The sequence below is a fragment of the Nymphaea colorata genome, chromosome 7 (assembly GCF_008831285.2).
Source record: "Nymphaea colorata isolate Beijing-Zhang1983 chromosome 7, ASM883128v2, whole genome shotgun sequence".
Lineage (NCBI taxonomy): Eukaryota > Viridiplantae > Streptophyta > Magnoliopsida > Nymphaeales > Nymphaeaceae > Nymphaea > Nymphaea colorata.
In genome coordinates, this window is record NC_045144.1 from 24,205,440 (window position 1) to 24,224,089 (window position 18,650).

Below are 18,650 nucleotides of genomic sequence, written 5' to 3' on the forward strand. Positions count from 1 at the left end.
TTCTCTTTTTTGTGAATATGCACTCTTTAGGCTGAATGGATTCATATATATCTCCTCCTCCCTTTTTGTTCGTCATCAGGCAGTCAGTATTTTCGCTATTCTTCACAAAACATCTGCCTCGTTTGGGGAATTATATGTTTGAAGCTGACCTCTTCCCACATGTTTAAGGGCTCAGGGTCCGCTTCAGGATTTAGGTGGCAGTGGTGATATGATTTTCAGTTCAAGAAAGTAGTACCCATGGAAATCAAGCTGATGACATACCGTTTACATGCCAGCCGGTTCTACCAGCTATGCTACACCCTTTGTTAGAACTCCTTGAACATGTCAAATAAGTTATATTGTAGTCTAATACAGCACCTATTCCTAACCTATTTACTAAGCCTGAGCCCACTTTCGAGTATAAATTTTCATTAGATCAAAATCCAGTTACTGAAACAGAATCTGAAATCCATTTAGAAACAGATCCAGACATCACTTTTGGCATAATCCTTACCCGGATCCAAATGCTTCTGTGTTTAAGTTATACGTATCTGCCAGCATTATTTCAGCTGTCGGATTTGAAAATTCAAACCAAAACCCAGTTGGAAAAAGCGGTTCTGTTGGACATATGTTCAAATAAGAAGCTGATCACATGCATCCGTCGTCGTAGCTCTTTTTGACTCTCCGGCATGGAGAAATGATGGAACGTGAATGGTGAACAATAATGCAACATACTGAAGGTTATATATATTTTTAAGTCTTCATTAAACATAGGATCCTTTAATTTGCAAAAGCTAATTAAATGACAAAAACACATTTATATATCACAAAGCACAAAATTAACAAAGGACATAATTTAATCAAACCGACAGCATCAAAATTAAGAAATATGGATCCAAAATGGAGCATTCTTTTTTGTCCCATGATTATTATTTACTTGCATCTTTTTGAAAAAACAAATGGCGGAAGAATGATAAGCGTAGAAATGGAAAGAGCAGGCATGAGTGCATAAAGTTTGATGTACGACATAATTTTCATAGACCAGTTCTTTTGGACAAAATCTGATGTGATATATATATATATATATATATAGAGGGAGAGAGAGAGAGAGAGAGAGAGAGAGAAATTTGTAAAGATCTGACACATAGGTCAATGATAAAAACTAGACACTTTCATTTTTTGTTAAAAAATATTCTAAATAAAATATAAACATCCTAATATATTTATAAAAACTATTTTGATATAAAACATGATTTGAATTAAGTTTGGTTTTATGAAAAATGTTCAAGTTCCTATTATCAAAATGTATCAAAGCAATTTATTTTTGCTTAAGCACTACTAAAACCTAAAAAATGATCAACTTAATATACATTTTTCATCAACCCAACTTAAGTAAGGTTAGATTTTAATAAAAACACTAAATATCATATTTAGAGGGTCAGGTTTTTGTCCTTGTCTGATTCTACCCTTAGCTATCGAAACAACTGGGACCACCAAAACCAGACTCAGGCCAGCCGGGCCTGGTGGTTTTTTTAGTCGCAGGGCCAGTTTGGCCCGACGGTTTTTTTTAGTTGGGCCAGCCCATGTGTCAAATAACCTGCCCAAGACCAGCTCATTATGGACCCGGTACCAAACTACCCATGAGGTACCCGGCCCATTCCCCACCCTTAGTCAGGTGCTTTGTGGTTTGCAAGTTCAATATTAATGTTGGTACCAACACATTCTTTTCGCAAGAAAGGATAAAGTGGTGGTGGTGGTGATCGAAGGGGAAGTTTCACGTACCTTTGGTGAAGAAACAAAGGTCTACGTATCTTAACAGTAACTTGTAGAAAGAAAGAAATGCAGGCTTAAATGATTGTAGAGGGGTGGTTAAGTCTGCCCAACAAGTCAAGACAACTCGGATTCAACTTCAACTCACTAGAAACAACTTGACTTGCAATTCAAGTTTAAATTTATATTTGAAATGTTAAAGAAGTCAAGCTCTAGTTGTAAAACAAGTTAACAAGTTAAATGAGTTAAACCAAATATATATACACACACACATACATATATATTCATATTGTGAAGCCGGATTTTTTAGTTGGATATGACTTGTCATCATTCATATTCAAATCCCAATTCGAATCTGAGTTAGTATATGAGTATCCAAAAAAAATAGATACAGTTAAAAATATATTCGATTCAAATCTGATTCATTGATATCCCTACAAATGAAGAACATCTCATTTGCTAAATGCGTCGGACTTGTTTGCATGGTGTTGCTTCTAGGGCATGGTGGCACGCTGGAGGCTCCACACAGCTGTCACCGCTATAGCTCTATGCGGGCGATGGAAACCACCGCTACAGGTACTGTCACCGCTATATCTCTATGCCGGCGATGCTAACCACCGCTATAGGTACCGAACTGCTGTCACCGTACAGCTCTATGCCAGCGATTGCAAGCACCGCTGGAGATCCCACCAAGTCTCACCGCTATAGATCTATGCCAGCGATTACAACCACCGCTGGAGGTTCCAAACACATGTCACCGCTATAGCTCTATGCGGGCGATGGAACCACCGCTACAGGTACCAAACAGCTGTCACCGCTATAGCTCTATTCCGGCGATGTTAACCACCGCTATAGGTACCGAACTGCTGTCACCACTATAGATCTATGCCAGCGATTGCAAGCACCGCTGGAGATCCCTACCAAGTCTCACCGCTATAGCTCTATGCCAGCGATCCTTAGCACCGCTGGTGTTCCCAACAGCTGTCACCACTGTTGATCTATGCCAGCGATTGGAACCACCGCTAGAGGTACCCAACAGGTGTCACCGCCATAGGTCTATGCCGGCGACGTCAAACACCGTTGGAGGTTCCAAACAGCTGTCACCGCTATAGTGCTATGCCGGCGATTGTAACCACCGCTACAGGCCCATACGGCGGTTGCATTCCCTGCTGGATGGAGGATGTAAAGTGACGCGTGATAGCTGGAGATGGGTAATCCAAAAATCAACCTCACTTTCAGATATTTTCAATAAGTCTAAAACCAACAAAAGAACGAAAGTATGCTTTATGGGTATGTTTTGGAGATATATTGATGGGCGGGAATGCTGCTGCTATGAGGGATTGCAATGTTCCCCACTGGGAATGCATCTTTATTAACAAGTTTGTTGAGTAATACAAATTATGAAGTATGTTTTTTTACATCACGCTGATAGAATAATAATTCCATCCAATAGACCTAAAGTTCTAGCCGTAAGTTTTCATTTGTACTTTGTATCCCACCTTCGGTGGGAACTCATTTTCACCTCAAGATAATAAAAAACAAGCTTTAAACAGCTAACACAATCAGGCAAGCTACAACACCTATAGCTTGGGCTTTCCAGCTTGTTTCCAAACCTTAGCACATACCACTCTTTGCGGCTGATTCACCTTATCACATCAAAAGGTGTAAACCATTGTCACGAGTATTGTTCTTGGGGTTATAACAGCAGAGGTTTTTCTCTGTGGCAATGTTGTTCTTTTTGGGAAATATCGAGTAAATAATTTTTTTAAAAAGAAAAAAGCTTCTACAAGACATAAAAAAATAACTAGAATATTATGATAAAAATAATGTTTTAATCATGATAAATAATTTAGTTTAAGTTTAAAGTGTAATCCATGATATTAACGTCAAAAAAAAGAAAAAAAAAACATGGGAAAAAACACGTTAAATTTGTTTTGGTGAAAAAATCATGCTTTTTTCCATATTTTTTTTACCATCAACATCACCTTTTCTTCGGAACAAACAAGATATCTGTGATAATGGTGTAAACTTCGAAGTGTCAATAAATGGACGGCAACTCTGCACTACTATGTTGTGACAAAAGAAACTAACATCAAGGCCATGTAGTTTAATGACCAGCTGTGCACGTACTGTCAAGCTCTCAAGCAAACCATCACCACCTGAAAAGAATTCCTGCATAAATGAATGACTAATAAAAGCTGCAAGCAAAACATACTTGTCAAGAAGTTCCTCCTTGACTGATAGAGAATTGATCATAGATTAAAATTGTACCAAAGTGAAATGAGATTTCGGACCAACATGATTTGACAAACAAAGCCATGTAAACTTGATCGGAGGAACCTAATATTACTAAATAAGTATTTCAATTTAGGCAGATGGCTCTGATAAAACTAGTAAAAAGCCCATGCTTTCAAACAAAGCACCATACCATAGTAAGAACCCACATGAATTATCCAGCCCTAGAACAACAGAAAAAATCATCAAATCAAAGGAACACCGTAACTTTGAGTTGACAATTGCCCAACATAGGTTGAACAGCCCATGCAAAAGAAAACATCTAATAGTCAAGTTTTGATGAACTTCGACGCAATGTCTGATTATAGCTCCTCACATATTATCTTTAGTAGTAATAACAGGTTGATTTCCAAATGGATTGGGAGTCCTCAAGCCCATAAGCAAAGAAAAACAGTTCCAACTTCAGGTTAAAACTTGGGAAATGAAATTGAGTTCTATAACTACTAGAAAATCTGCAAGGTACTACTCATTTCCAAGTTGATGTACCACACAGTAGGAAAAAGTTGCATAGACGTACAACCAACCATTTTGTACAAAGGTGAACTTGTTTGTGCGCTAGAAGAAGACGTGACAAGATTGAATTCAGTTAACTCAATCAGAACCAGATAACTCAGGTTTATTGTTGAGGCCTAAGACAGCTGAGGCACAACTCGAGACTCAAAACCCCACTAGCCATTCTCATTGCATATGTCCCCAGTTGGATTAGTAACCATATATAAACCATCAAATTCTCCAATGCTCCAGAGGAAATAATTAATGCTAAAAAAGATTACCTTTAGCATTTCAAGATCTTTTTGGTAAAGCCTATCACCTTGGAAAAAGATTCGCGATGGACCACCATCTAGAACTCGTACATCCTGGCAAGAGTGGCACAATTTTGCGAACAGAATTCCTTTTTCTTTTTCAAGTACACAAAAAATACAAGACTTTCAGACCAGCGATGCATGACGAACCCCAGACACAAGTCTATCCCTAAGCAGTTCCACGATAATATCACAAAGTAACTCTCATTTGTAGAGAGAGAGAGAGTGTGTGTGTGTGTAAGGAATGAGTGAAACCAGCTGGACAGCCTAGTCACAATTATGATTAAATCTTTTTCTTGTAAAATCAACTATGGATGTGATCTTGGTCAATAAAACATTATAAATCCATCTACAAATGACAATGTAAGTGTGTGGCTAAGATTTATAGAAGTATAATAATCAACAGTTAAAGTTTTTAGCTTATAAAACTAATCTTGTATGTCCAAAAACTACAATTTTTGTGTTGGTTTTTATAGTTTTAGACATGAAGAACACATCTATATAATTAATTTTAAAAAACTGTAAACAAAATGTGACTGGATAGACCACTCAGCAACTCTCTCTCTCTCTATTTCTCTCTCTCTCTCTCCCCATATATGTGTATATATATATATATATATATATATATATATATATATATATATATCAAGTTGAGCATCATTTCGTTGACGTCTTACAACCTTGAGTTGATTAAGTCAAGCATTGTCATATTCATTATCAGTATCCTCAATATCATCTATTGTTAACTCCTGAACTGGTGGTGAATGAAGGACTGTGACTTTGTAAGATTTGTCACAATAGTGCTGGCACTATATGAATAGGAACTAGAGGTGCGGACGGTGACAGAGGTGATCTTAACTGTTCTGCCCTAGTAAGTAAAACAGTTCTTCTGCTGAAGCGCCCTTCATTTACAAGCATAAAGATGATAAATGGCTGCATTATGCAAAAGAACACACAAATCAAACCAAAAGCTTCCAGATTGAAAAATGAATAAAAAGCATTTCCCAAACTATAGAAAACAAAAAGAACAAGAAAATACGTAAAAAACTATGCAAATTTCAGTTATTGACAGACTGTGGGAGAAGAAGCTTCTTACCCTGGAAGGAAGTTTCATATCCATCAAAATGTAATAAACACCACAAAAAAGGTTTGATTTGAAAAAAATATTGTAGAAGAAAAGAAAATAAAGACGGTTGCGGAACTAGTTATGTTTATTGACAGGATCACTTCAAGACCAATGTAACACAGTCAGCGCTTAAGCCTGTCTAAATTGCTTTGTCAGCTTATTGGAAAATGAAGTAGACATATACACACACATGCATGCACACATAAACACAAACACAAACATTACTTATTTGTTTGCTTGTTTGTTCAGAGATATGTTTGTCTAATTATCAACTTATAGGCACTTGTTAGTACATTTATCCATCAAAATACTTCATTTAAATGCTTCAAACAGATTGAGAAGCTACAAAAGACTACAAGTCAATTAATTAGAATATGGTCTAATTAGTGTACAAGTCGCTGGAAGGATGACTTTTTCATAATGGTCTCTGATTACTTTTGATAATTGCAGCACATCCCCTGTAACAAGAGCAAGTGCCTAAAAGCTCCAAAAAAAAAAGGAACAAACACCCTTCAAGAAGTTTTTTCTGTCTCTTATGGCTGCAGAAGTTGAATCGGTATAAATCTTTTGTCACCTAACCTTTCTTGGCACAGTTGAGAACATAATCAATGCTGACTTGATCCAGCCAACATCATCCAAAGAAACAGCACCAGTGGACATCACAACTCTCTTAATCAAGTTCCCAAATAAGATAAAATTCACAACCATTCGAATGCTGGATCAGCTCCAACTGTGATTACCTAAATTCACCAATCATTCAGAATACATGTTTTCTATCATCTAAAATTCCAACAACATAAACCATTACTACATGGGTTTGGGCTCCTGGTTTATTGGACCCAACCCACGCCCCTAATAGTTTTAGTTTCTCCCCTGAATGGTCAATCTATTTTTTAGCTAGCGTTCGTATCAATCCTTCAAGGTTTTTCATAATCTTAGATGTAGAATTAAACTTTCAATTTCATCTCCCTTAAGGCAGCATGTCTATGCGTATAAGACCGCAGGTCCAAGTGTTGAACCAGATACCAATTATAACAATTCAGCCCACTCTCACATGGGCTCGAACTCCTGGCTTGGTAGATCCCCACCTGCCCCAGCAAATTCTGTTCCTTCCCAAAAGGGCTAGGAACAAGCACAATCTATCTCTTAGCAGCTTTATTATAAATCCTCTAAGATTTACCATAATCATGCTCAATATCTTCCTGTATTTGACGATGTATGTTCATCAACAACCATCATATTCAGAAATACAATCACCGAGTCATTCTAAGCAGAGACTAACCTCAAAAAAATGGCAATGATAATCCTCCAAACGCTTATCAGCTCACTGCTTTATAGGTGACAAGACAGAATGCATAAATGTTAATTCTTGATTCCCTATTTCTCCTTCGATTGGAAAACAGAGGCCTTTCAAATATAACTTTTCCTGCATACTTCGCTGTTATTTTAGTGGAATCTTTCTTATCATTTCAGTGGCATGTTGTAGAAGCCGTTGTTCACCAGTTATGATAAACTGTTATAACAAAGCCAATATGAAAAACATTACATTAGTTACAGTAGAATCAAAAAAATGTGACAACAAAAGGAACGTCAATTGTTTCTAAATGTTTGCATAAAGAACAACAGGATTGAAAAAGGTAAAAGAAAAACACTTCTCAACAATTAATGTCATGCTTGAAAGTTTCATAATTCAAACTTCTCAAAGATAATAATATGGCCTCTCATATTCATAAAAAATAAGTCTATATTCTCAGTATTCATTTTCTACAAAGCTTTGGTTGAGAAAAAGAGAAAGTCAAAGAAAGAAACCTTCTTTCTAGAAGTTTCATTTTCAAAACATATCACAATGCAACAACTTGGATACTGCAGCACACTCCCATAACTGAAACAAGTAGATGCAAAAAAAGTCATTTCAACAGAAGGAAAAGATATGTTACAAAGAGATACCTGCTGAAATAAGACCCAAGCATAGCATATACCATGGATAGTCCTTGTGATTCCTAGAATTTGCCAGATTGATTTCAAGAGTTCAAGAATCTCCTACTTCTGTGAAAACGAGATGAGAAATGAAATATTTGCAGTTAGTGTTGTTCAGCCATCTAACCATTGCCAACGATTTCAGTATGAAGCAAACCTCAGCAAGTTTGCCCTTGTCCAGTATGTCAAAAACACTAAATAGCAGCTTCTCATATACTTTAACATTGAGATGGTAACCATCTGCCGAGTGACAGACATCACCTGTTAGATCACCACGTGCAGGCATCTCAGCAAGTGCAAGGGAAATATCCCTCAGAGATCTGAGGCATTCACTCCTTTGTATTTCACCTGCAAAAGATGGAAGAACCTATAATAGAGAAAATAAAACAGAATAAGATAAAGCAAAAACGACTGCAAACGCATTGACCAATTGAATTTGGGAAAAGGAGTAAATATCTCATGTATAAGTTAAAGAAAAGGCAAATAGTCAACTATGTAGAAGGTTATACCTCAGATTCTTCAACCTTTGCCAAAAGGACTGTCAAATCACTTGGTTTATACAAGTCCTTCTTCCAGTATATTTAACTACCAAAGAAAAACAGAAAAAGCAAAAGTTGACTCGGAGCCTGGAAAAGAAGATCTTACAGCTACACCTTGAAGAAGGATACAACTAGTGTTGTTATGGCCTGCCTGACTCAGCATTATGTATGTGATGGTTTGTACTAGACTTGACATTTCGCATGCAATTAATGTTGTTAGTAGATAGATCATCTCCTGAAAAGGCCATAGGCAAGCAGTGGAGTAGATTCTTAGATTCTTGAAGGATACATTAGAGACTTTGGTATGAACAGTGATAGCTTGGTTGGATATGTTGATTTCAGATTATGCAAGTAGCCTTGATAGGAGGAGATCACTTATTGGCTTGATTTTCTCTCTTCAAAGTTGTGCCATCAGTTGGGAAACTACTTTATAGTCTACTATTGTATTATCTACACAAAGGCCAAATATATAGCAATCATTGAGGCAATTAAAAAATGTATTTGGTTGAGGGGCATGTTATCTTAACTTTGTACAAGTCAAGAAAAATTGATTATTTATTACGATAGTCAAAGTGTCATTCACTTGACCAAAGATTAGATGTATCATGAGATGACAAAACATATTGATGTCAGGTACGATTTTATTCGAAGAGATTTGTTAGGTGTACCTTGAACCCCACATAAGAGAAATATTTTCCACATTTGAGTCTTTAATGAAATAAGTTTAATGATGTGAGTTATGAAAAAAAAGGGAACCATAAAGGCACTCTTCCTTTTACAAATTAGGGTCTGGGGGTTTATTTCTTGAGAAAAAAGTGAGAAAGAAAAGCAGAAAGAAGCATTTTGGCTCGCCATTTACCACAAAGGCTCCATCTTTGATTTAGAGGCTATTTCTTGAGGTATTTGCTTCTATTTTTCCCTTTTGAGAGAGAGAAATGTATTATCTCATTCTCTTCAGTTCCCTCTTTCTTGCTATTCCCTCCAGGGCATTGCCCATTTGGGTCTTGAGGGATTTTACTGTATTGCCTCGTTGTAGCCTCTATTTGACTTGATTAATAGTAGAATCGTGCTCCTCCTTTGCCCATGGGTGTAAGCATATTGTCAAATCACGTATGTCTTGTATTAATGTGTTACTCTTGTTCCCTATGGTTTAACTTTCTTCTTTTTTTAATAATTTCTATGGTGGATTATTGCGATCAGAAAACATAACCATTCCCACTTTTGGGTTGAGTTTTTATCAATCTTTTTTCCGCTCAACTACTTTTCTCTTTCTCTTTTCATTTTTCTAGTGAATCCTAAAAAATATTGTTTTAAGTCTATAGAGAGAATGTGTGTGCATGCATCTGTGTGTGTGTATATAACTGAAATCAGCTGGCCACATTTATAGCCAAAGATTTATTTTTTTAAAGGAAAAACGGGTTGGAGGATCACCCCTATTCCATTAAAGTTGAAAGAATGAATGACTAAAAAAAATAACAAACGAGCAGCACAGACACTCAGTTCACCACCGCTCTTGTTCAGAGAGCAAGGATACCACTTATACAGACAACCCTGATGTGAGCAGGCAGATTATGGCCCGTTGCAAATTAATGCACCGATGACTACCATGCTACACTATTAGATTTCAAGAATATACAAGAATTATCCTAAACTATTAGTGGAAATATCCAATTCAAATAAGCAGTTTCCAAACTGGCCCCTCTATGATAGTTCTGCTCACCAAATCTTCTACTATTTACCATTGTTTTTGAAAAAATCCATCGGGAAAGCCTTCATGCCCCAAAAAGTTATCCACCTTCTAGCCTATTACAGCCTGTCTGATCTCCTCTTCTGTCACTGGTTTAAGCAGATACTCATTGTCCTGATCAGAAACCAACATGCCAGGCCATAGATCTTCAGGCAGGGATCCTTTTGAGTCATCTGTAGAGAATTTTTTTTTTAAATGATTTTTTCAACTGATTTGAATTTGCATGGGGTCATTAAATGAGCCCTCATCAATTGAAGTTTCAGCAAGCCTTCTCTTCCGAACCATCCTTTTCACCATAGAAAGGAAAAATCTATTATTTCCATCTCTTGTCCAGTTGTCCTTAACCACTACATAGATCTCTTTTTCTTCCAGGGTCTTATTCAGCTCAGATCTGTTTTCTTCTTCCTTCTCAAACCAATGGTTTGAACCCCTATCATCACAAAAATGAATATCATCCAGCGCTTTCTGCGAACGATCAACTTTTAGATCTACTTTTTCTAAAGCATTCCTTCTCCAGCGGCATAGACCCTTTCTTATTTTGTCCAGCTTCGCACATGGCTGCATCATAGGGCAGCCCTTGTCTTCAACCTGCCATAATCTAGATATAATATTTTGGCAACTTAGGTGTTTGTCCCAGTGAAATGAATATTTGAACACCTTCTTGCCAAACTCACGTTGAATCTGTGAAACAGAAAAATCCACCAACGCTGCATGATCAAAAGAGGCTCTAAAATCTCACCTTAACTTCAGTGATTCATCAAACATCTCAGCTCAAGTTTTATTGTAGAAGCATCAGTTGATTTTACTCATAACTACTCTGCGGACTTAGGATCATTCAACCAAGCAAAGAATCTTTCCCATCCATTAATTATTCTAGACCAACAAATTGGATGAAAGAATTGAAGGCCGTGCAAGCCAAAAATGCCGAGGACCTACCAACTTCTTAGAAGATTTTCTGACTGAATTAAAATCCCCCAAGATCAGCATTGGACTATGCCTGCCCGTCAACATAGCCGCCAACATAATTCACCGGCCATGTCTGACCCTAAAATCAGTATGCAAATAGACCCCAATGACATCAATCCTCTTCCCTCTTGTCTTTTCCATGAAGATACAATCGTTTCAATACAAATTAAACCGACAACTCAGAAATTTAAACTCATTTTTCTTCTAGGCACAACTAATCCTAGCCCATTTACCTTCTACTTCAGTATGAGATTCCATATCAAAATTTTGAAATCGCCTAAAAAAGCTTAACGGACAGTCTTCAGTTAGCATCAAATCAAAGAAGAAAATAATATTAAGATTCTCATGACTAACCAGATTCAGTCAGTCTGTTTGTGCAGCCTTACTGGACAATGCCCTGGCGTTCCATAATACCACTTTCATCCTTGATTAGAGATTAAAAGTTTGTCCCCTAGTGGTTAGATACCCCTACAATATTCTCCTCCCCTCCTGCTAGGTTGAATTTCATATTTTGTCCCCCAGGCCAAACATTGACCTCTTAATTTTCTTTCAGAACATAATTATGATTCTTAGTATTTCCTTTCTTCTTCAACATACTCAACTCCTTGTTAGCAAGAGGTTTCTTCCTGCTGGCTTTAGAATTCTTACTTTTGGAACTCTTATCTTGCACAACATGTACAACCATGTTTGAACTTAGTGTTCGATCCTCTATGTTCTTATCTGACCCAGTCTGCTCCTCACCATAGAAAATCTCCATCTCCAATTCCCCACCATTAGGATTCAAACCCACATCTGATTTTCCCTCAAAGTCTTATGCCATAGATGATATTCCACCCATCTCCACACCCCTTTTACTTCCTCCTTTTCTCTCCAGCGATCTGGTTGTTCCCTATCAAGATCAGTTTGTGGCGCGTCTTGATTTTTATTACCAAGCACTGACAACATATTCCCCCTCTGATTGCTTCCTTTAATCTGAGACCAACCAGATTTCGATTTACGTATCACCACCTTGACTTGGGTCCACTTGTCAATTAGTGGATGAACTACTGGAGCAAGTACTTGCGAGGATTAAAGGAAGCAATGAGAGGGGGAAGCTGCCTGTACCTGAGGACAAGCCCCTTCACCATGTGAAGAAATCCCACATCTAATACAGAACCTAATTCTTGCCTCGTATTCCTCCAATTGCTCAAGAACACAATCACCATCTACTATGCACATAGAATTGACAAGAGAAAAATTGAAAGGAACAAAGGTTCATATTCGAGCAAATCGATTCCTTGCAAATTATTTAGTTAAATTGTCTTCAGCCACCCAGTGGCCGCCAATCAGCTTTTCAATACCTGCCAAAATATGCATATCTGGCAAACAATCCCATATTGGTACACTAGAGGCCGCCTTCATCTTCATTGGCTTCCCCGATTCCCATTTGCTAATTACCAAATACCTATCATGAACTTTCCATTTTATAGGCAACAAGATTTCCACCAACGCCCCCTTAGACGATGCTTGAATGAGAAACAATCCCTTCTGCAACATTGTAAAGGGAGTTGATTCCAAATGTTCAAAGCATTCCAATATATGCATTTGAACCCTAGGATTTCCCCAACTAGGGACCCAATCGCAGACCTCGGAAAGGCAGCACCATTCTTTCATGAATCTCATCAGAAATCACCAAGGCCCGATGTCCATTAACATTATGAATGCCAAGATCGGGGATATCCAACGCATCTTCCCAATCCGCCTCTTTGCCTGCTGCACTTTTGATGATCACCGCCCAAGAACTATATCACTGATTCCCAGCCATGCCCTGCACGCCAGCCTCCTTCATCCTTTTGAGACCTTCCCGCTCCCTTGAACGATCGTCGGGATCAGGCAAGGCCTTGTGAGCTTTCCCCAACCCCTCAGGGTGATTCCATTTCTCAAACCACAGGTCTATCATTCTCACCATCATTTCTTTCCTCCACCGGATGGTTTTTTTTTTATTTTTTATCACTCAAAACTATTGCAAAGGGTGTACCCTCACTAAAAGTTACGGCCAAATAACTAGATGTTGCAAATGCATTTTTGGTAGACTTTTAAACAACACAAAATAAAAAAATAACCACCAACATAAACTATTAGTTTAATATATATATATATATCTTGTAATTACATATGCTCACATATCAAATTTAATGGGAATCATTTGGCACACATACGCGCACATTGAAAAAGGTAGCTACCATGTGCACATATACCATATTTAATGGGAATCATCTAGACTGTCAATTCTAAGAAATTAGATGGGGGAGATCAAGTTCCTAATTGACAGTTTCACTTAAAAGGCTGCAGATTTGAAGCACAAATACCAGAGTGAAATTTAAATAATCAAAAAATTAAATAAGAAGCACCTCAATATAGAAAATCATACAAAACGGAAATATGATCCTGCAAAAAGCTAACCCTACCTCGAATTTCAGTTAACCTGATACTACGACCTATAAATTGGCCATGCCTGACATTTAAACTCCGATTACATCAAAGGTCAAAAATTGGTTGCGGCCAAAATTCGTTAAAAAATTTAAAAAATGAACCGCACGGAATATGTAATCAAGCAAACTTAACGGCACCTCTACCTTCATTCTCGAGCACTTTCTTCTTGCTCCTCCTTTTGCCCTCAAGCGACGTAGACAAACCTAGGAGCGGCTTCCACGCCTCAATGCCCAGATCGCCCATTCTGTTCTACAAGTCTGCAATCGTAAAACCCACAAGGGACCACCCAAAAACTCTACAAACTCTCCCGGTGCATCAAACAAGAAAGGAAACAAACTCTGGCAAGGGTTTAAGCAAGAGAACATCCACAGCGCCTGAACCGCCAAACTAATCCATCTGCATGCCAAACATGTACTAAATCTAATCACCAATAACGTTCGAGAAGAGAAACAATAAATCAAAGGAAAATCAACTTGCAATGTCCAACACTCTAACTGATCAGAAAGCACGAAATGAAGACGAAAGAAAGAAGCACGTAATCACAGCCCGCATTCAACTGAATAGGCGAAAAAATCCTCAGAAATTGAGAGAAACCCTAAAAAGAATTCCAGCTAGGAGGAAAAAGGGAGATGAAGTAAAATGATCCATCAAACAAGAAAGAAAACAAACTCTGGCAAGGGTTTAAGCAAGATAACATCCACAGCGCTTAAACTGCCAAACTGATCCGTCCGCACACCCAACACATACTAAATCTAATCACCGGTAACACTCGAGAAAAACAATAAATTAGAGGCCATGTTGTAATGTCCACACTGTAACCAATCGGAGAGCGCGAAACAAAGAAGAAAGAAGGAAGCCCGTAATCGCAGTCCGCATTCAACTGATTAGACAAAAATTACCTTAGAAATTGAGAGAAACCATGAAAAGAATTCCAGCTAGGAGGAGAAAGGGAGACGAAGTACAACCTCTTTTGCTTTTCCTCTTCAAAAACGAGAGAGAGAGAGAGAGCAGTGCTACGAGATTTGTTGTTACGGTGGGTTTAAAAGGGCAAACCGAATCTGTAACCGACCCGAAAAGAATTTTCCAATACACGGGTCTGTCAATTTTCACGACAGGTTGGCTTGGATATCTAATCAAAACCAGATCTCATTTAACCTATAACATAACATGTAAGTCCAAAATGATTTTGCTCCAGAAAATATTGGGGTTCAGTTTCTGGATTAATTGCACACCAAGTATCTACGAATTGTGGATTCTCCAATTTGATCAGGTTTGCAAAGAGATCTATCGTCTGGCTCGTGAAAATTGAAGAGGGTTTGTAATTAAGCGATCAATGTGCTAGTTGAAGCGTTACAGAGATGGTTTCTTGATGCACCAAAAGCAAACCAAGTATCTTAAGAGCAGTGCAGATGACTTAAATTTGGGTTAAATTTGGGTGGTAGGTAAATTTGGGTGGTAGGTCTCCTATGCTCACACAAATGAGATCTTGGAAAGCTTAATGAGTCAGCACATATGGTCATTGTTCTTGGCCAATTTAAAAATGGTTTTTCTAATTGACAAAGTTTCTAAGAGAAGGAAGAAGAAGAGGAAGAAACGTAAAGCTATGTCAACAATTTGGTTTCCAACGTTCTGATTTTCCTTCGATCTTTCCCTTATAAAATTTATTTAATAACACATATTTTGGAACATGTACTTTACCACTTATATATGTGCAAACACAGAAAACACATCCCACGTAATTTTCAACAAAAAAGATAAAAGTGGTAGGCAGTATATAGCTGAATGTCTAGAAAACGTAGATCAGTTCAAATGCATAAGCCTTACAAATGTTTGGTTGTCTGAAACACCCATTTTTGGGATGCTGGGACCGAGGTGCTTAGATTAGCATGGGCTGGGCCTGGTCGGTAATGTGACTCTACAAAATCAAGGGTTTACACCCTAATGGGGACTGAGTCAAGTATAAACGTACACCTGCACCATCTTGTTTCAAGGAGGGACAAAAGGTGGGTCTTAAAAGTGGTTTAAATGTGACACTTGGCATAGTACATGCTGTCTCTCTCTCTCTCTCTCTCTCTCTCTCTCTCTCCAGCCACACATACACAGATGACCAATGGTAAGTCATCTGCAGCCCTTGTTCTTCCTTCCTCTTCTAATCTCTCTCTCTCTCTCCAGCCACACATACACAGATGACCAATGGTAAGTCATCTGCAGCCCTTCTTCTTCCTTCCTCTTCTAATTTCTCTCTCTCTCTCTCTCTCTCTCTCTCTCTCTCTCTCTCTATAGCAAGGGTTCTGAGCTCTCAAAAACCTTTTTGCTTGAGCGAGGGTTTTGATGGTCCCCTTGCTCGCTCGAGTGAGGTTCCCTGGTTCTCTACTCAAAATCCTCGCTCGAGCGAGGGTTCCCCGGTTCTCTACTCAAAATCCTTAAGGGGCCGTTTGATGGCCTGGAAATATATTTCTGGAAATATAGGAAATGGAAAAATGGAATGGAAAAAATCTTTCCGATTCCAATTTTGGGGTGTGTGTGATGACTCAGAAATATATTTCCAATTCTATATTTCTGAGTTTGATGGTATAGAAATATATTTCCAGATTTTTAGTTGTGAAATTGCACAAAGAACAACAATTACAATTATGTAACAACTAACTAAACTCAGGAAATGGGAAGCTACCTTTTCATTATGTTCACATGATGACAAATTCTCTCAATTCAACAACAAATTAATATTGACAATAAGCAAACTACATAGCCATTAGTCAGCTAACTCATTACGAGATCCACGTCATTCTAGAACAAAAAAAATCAAGTTAAAAGCTTGGCATTTAGCAACAGTACCAGACACTTGTATACAGACAAAAAACACAGAAAAATAAAATTCTATGGGTTTACAGTAGATACACAAATTCAAGCATTGATCTCATACATACAACTGCAACAAAGTCTAATTGGCACGACCTCTAATAACATCAAGGCCCATTTCAGTAGGGTCAGTTGCTTGCAGTTTAACCTGGATTCCATCAAGTTCTCTCTTGAACCTGTCCTTCGAACTAGCATACAACATCTTGCTAAATCATGAACAACATATCGGCACTCATCTGTTGGCAGGCTTGCAGTGAAATCCTCATAGCTTTGGTTTGGCTCCCCAAGTTTCTCAACAATGACCTGCTTGAGCTTCTCCTCAATCTTGAACAACAATGACCATGTTCATCAAGGTAACTATGGTTTAGCACGTTCTACACAATCCACATACTAAAATAGGAAGAAAGAAAAGCCCAACGAACGAAAAGAATTGATAACCAACAGAGTACAATCCAGTCTCATATTCAACAGGGTGAAGATTTTTCTTTCTTCAATTTACAAGAAAGAAAAATCTTCCAAGCGGCGGAAATTAACAATTCAGGGAACACCTCAAGCAATTCAAGGATGCCCAAAAACGAAGGAATGAAAAACGAAAAGACAAAAGAAATTGAAGCATTAATGAACGAGCATTTGCAGATCGGGTTTTCTTCTTCCTTTGGCTCCCTAGAGTCATCAATGGCATCTCGACACCTAAGAACAAACTACCCAAATACCACAAATAAAGGAAAAGGAACAAATGAAAGGAATAAGGGCAGAACCTTTGCAGATGATAACTTGGCCTTGAGTAGCCATGATCGAGGAAGAGAGAGCGAAAGCGAGGGAACAGACCCACTGCCAATACGTTATGGGATGACCCATCTGCAAACGAGGTGGGTGCTGCTCAAAACCCCCTCTTTAGGTAACAGCGGTGATACTGGTGGTAGAACCACAGAGAGAGAGAGAGATCTGCAATCTAGGGTTTGGAACGATGTGGGAATCGAAATATGGAAGAGGTTTTCTGATCCTTTTCCCTTGTCCAGTTGCTTTTCTTCAGAAAATTGAGAGAGAAAGAAAGAGAGGCAGAAAGAGGGAGGAAGAGGGCTGGTGGGGCGATTCACTTTTAAGAATCAGAAGAGGGAGCGGTCGAAGAGAGCCATTGACTGATACAGAGGCGGAGAGGATGAAGCCTCGCACATCTTCCTTCCCTGCTGAGGCAGCAGCGGACGATGAAGATGAGAAAGGAAGACGAGGCAGCGGCGAGAAAGGAAGATGAGAAGACGACGGAACCCAACGCGCAGAGCCCTAACGGGCAAAAAAATAATTCTGGAAAAATGTTTCCACCCTCCGGGCGGAAACATTTTCCGGAAAAATCTTGCCGATTCCAGCTTCAACGGTCTCAAAAAAAATTCTCCGTTTGATGACTCGGAAAAATTTTAAATTTTTGAATTTTTTTCCCAGTGAACAGTATAATTCCAGGGTATCAAACGCCCCCTAAGTGAGGTTTCTCTGGTCAAAACCAAGTACCTTACTCACATGAGCTTGGGTTCTCCGCTTGAGCTGAGCCAGGGCTCTAAGCCTCTGAGCCCATAACCCTCACTCGAGGGATCTATCGCTTGCTCAATTGAGGCTTTGAGCACAAAACCCTTGATCTGATTTTTTTTTAGGTTTTTGTCATTTCTTTTTTCTGCATAGGCCTTTGAAGTTTGGCTCTCATCATCTCGCCCCTGCAGCCATCTCTACCATCTCCTTTTGTAGCAAGGAAGAAAGAAGCGAGGCCTCTGCTGAAGGTAAACAATCTGGATGAGTTGAGCTCAAGTTCCATTATTGTCAACCGATTCGATTTCAGGTGAGCTTTATGAAGCTCGGCTCGAGCTCGAACTAAGCAAATAAGAGCCAAGCTGAGTTCGAGCTGGGTGAGCTCGGACTTGACTCGGCTTGTGTTCAACCCTAGTTGTGATGCATGAAGAAATTGAATCTCTGCATAGAAATCAAACATGAAAGCTTGTAAATTACTTAAGGACAAGATGATAATTTTTTGCAAGTGTGTCTTTAAGAAAAAGGAAGGTACCTCACAGTTAGTAGATGCAAAGGACAAAACATGGTTAGTTGCAAAAGGCTACAACTAGGTAGAAGAAACT

At 38.5% G+C, this 18,650-nt stretch overlaps 1 long non-coding RNA gene across 9 annotated transcripts; it reads right to left on the reverse strand.

The window, feature by feature from the left end:
* Nucleotides 1-3,087: 3,087 nt before the first annotated feature.
* On the reverse strand, nt 3,088-17,839 carry LOC116257823 (uncharacterized). 9 transcript variants are annotated; one of them, XR_007573884.1, is made up of 7 exons: nt 17,292-17,839; nt 13,818-14,070; nt 8,168-8,298; nt 7,921-8,019; nt 7,256-7,486; nt 4,818-4,901; nt 3,088-3,908 (listed from the first exon to the last, which is right to left on the reverse strand). It is a non-coding gene; the product is annotated as an uncharacterized LOC116257823 (long non-coding RNA). The 9 variants fall into 9 exon arrangements; XR_007573885.1 differs by lacking the exon at nt 4,818-4,901 and adding an exon at nt 5,707-5,780; XR_007573883.1 differs by having other exon boundaries at nt 4,818-5,780.
* Nucleotides 17,840-18,650: the final 811 nt, after the last annotated feature.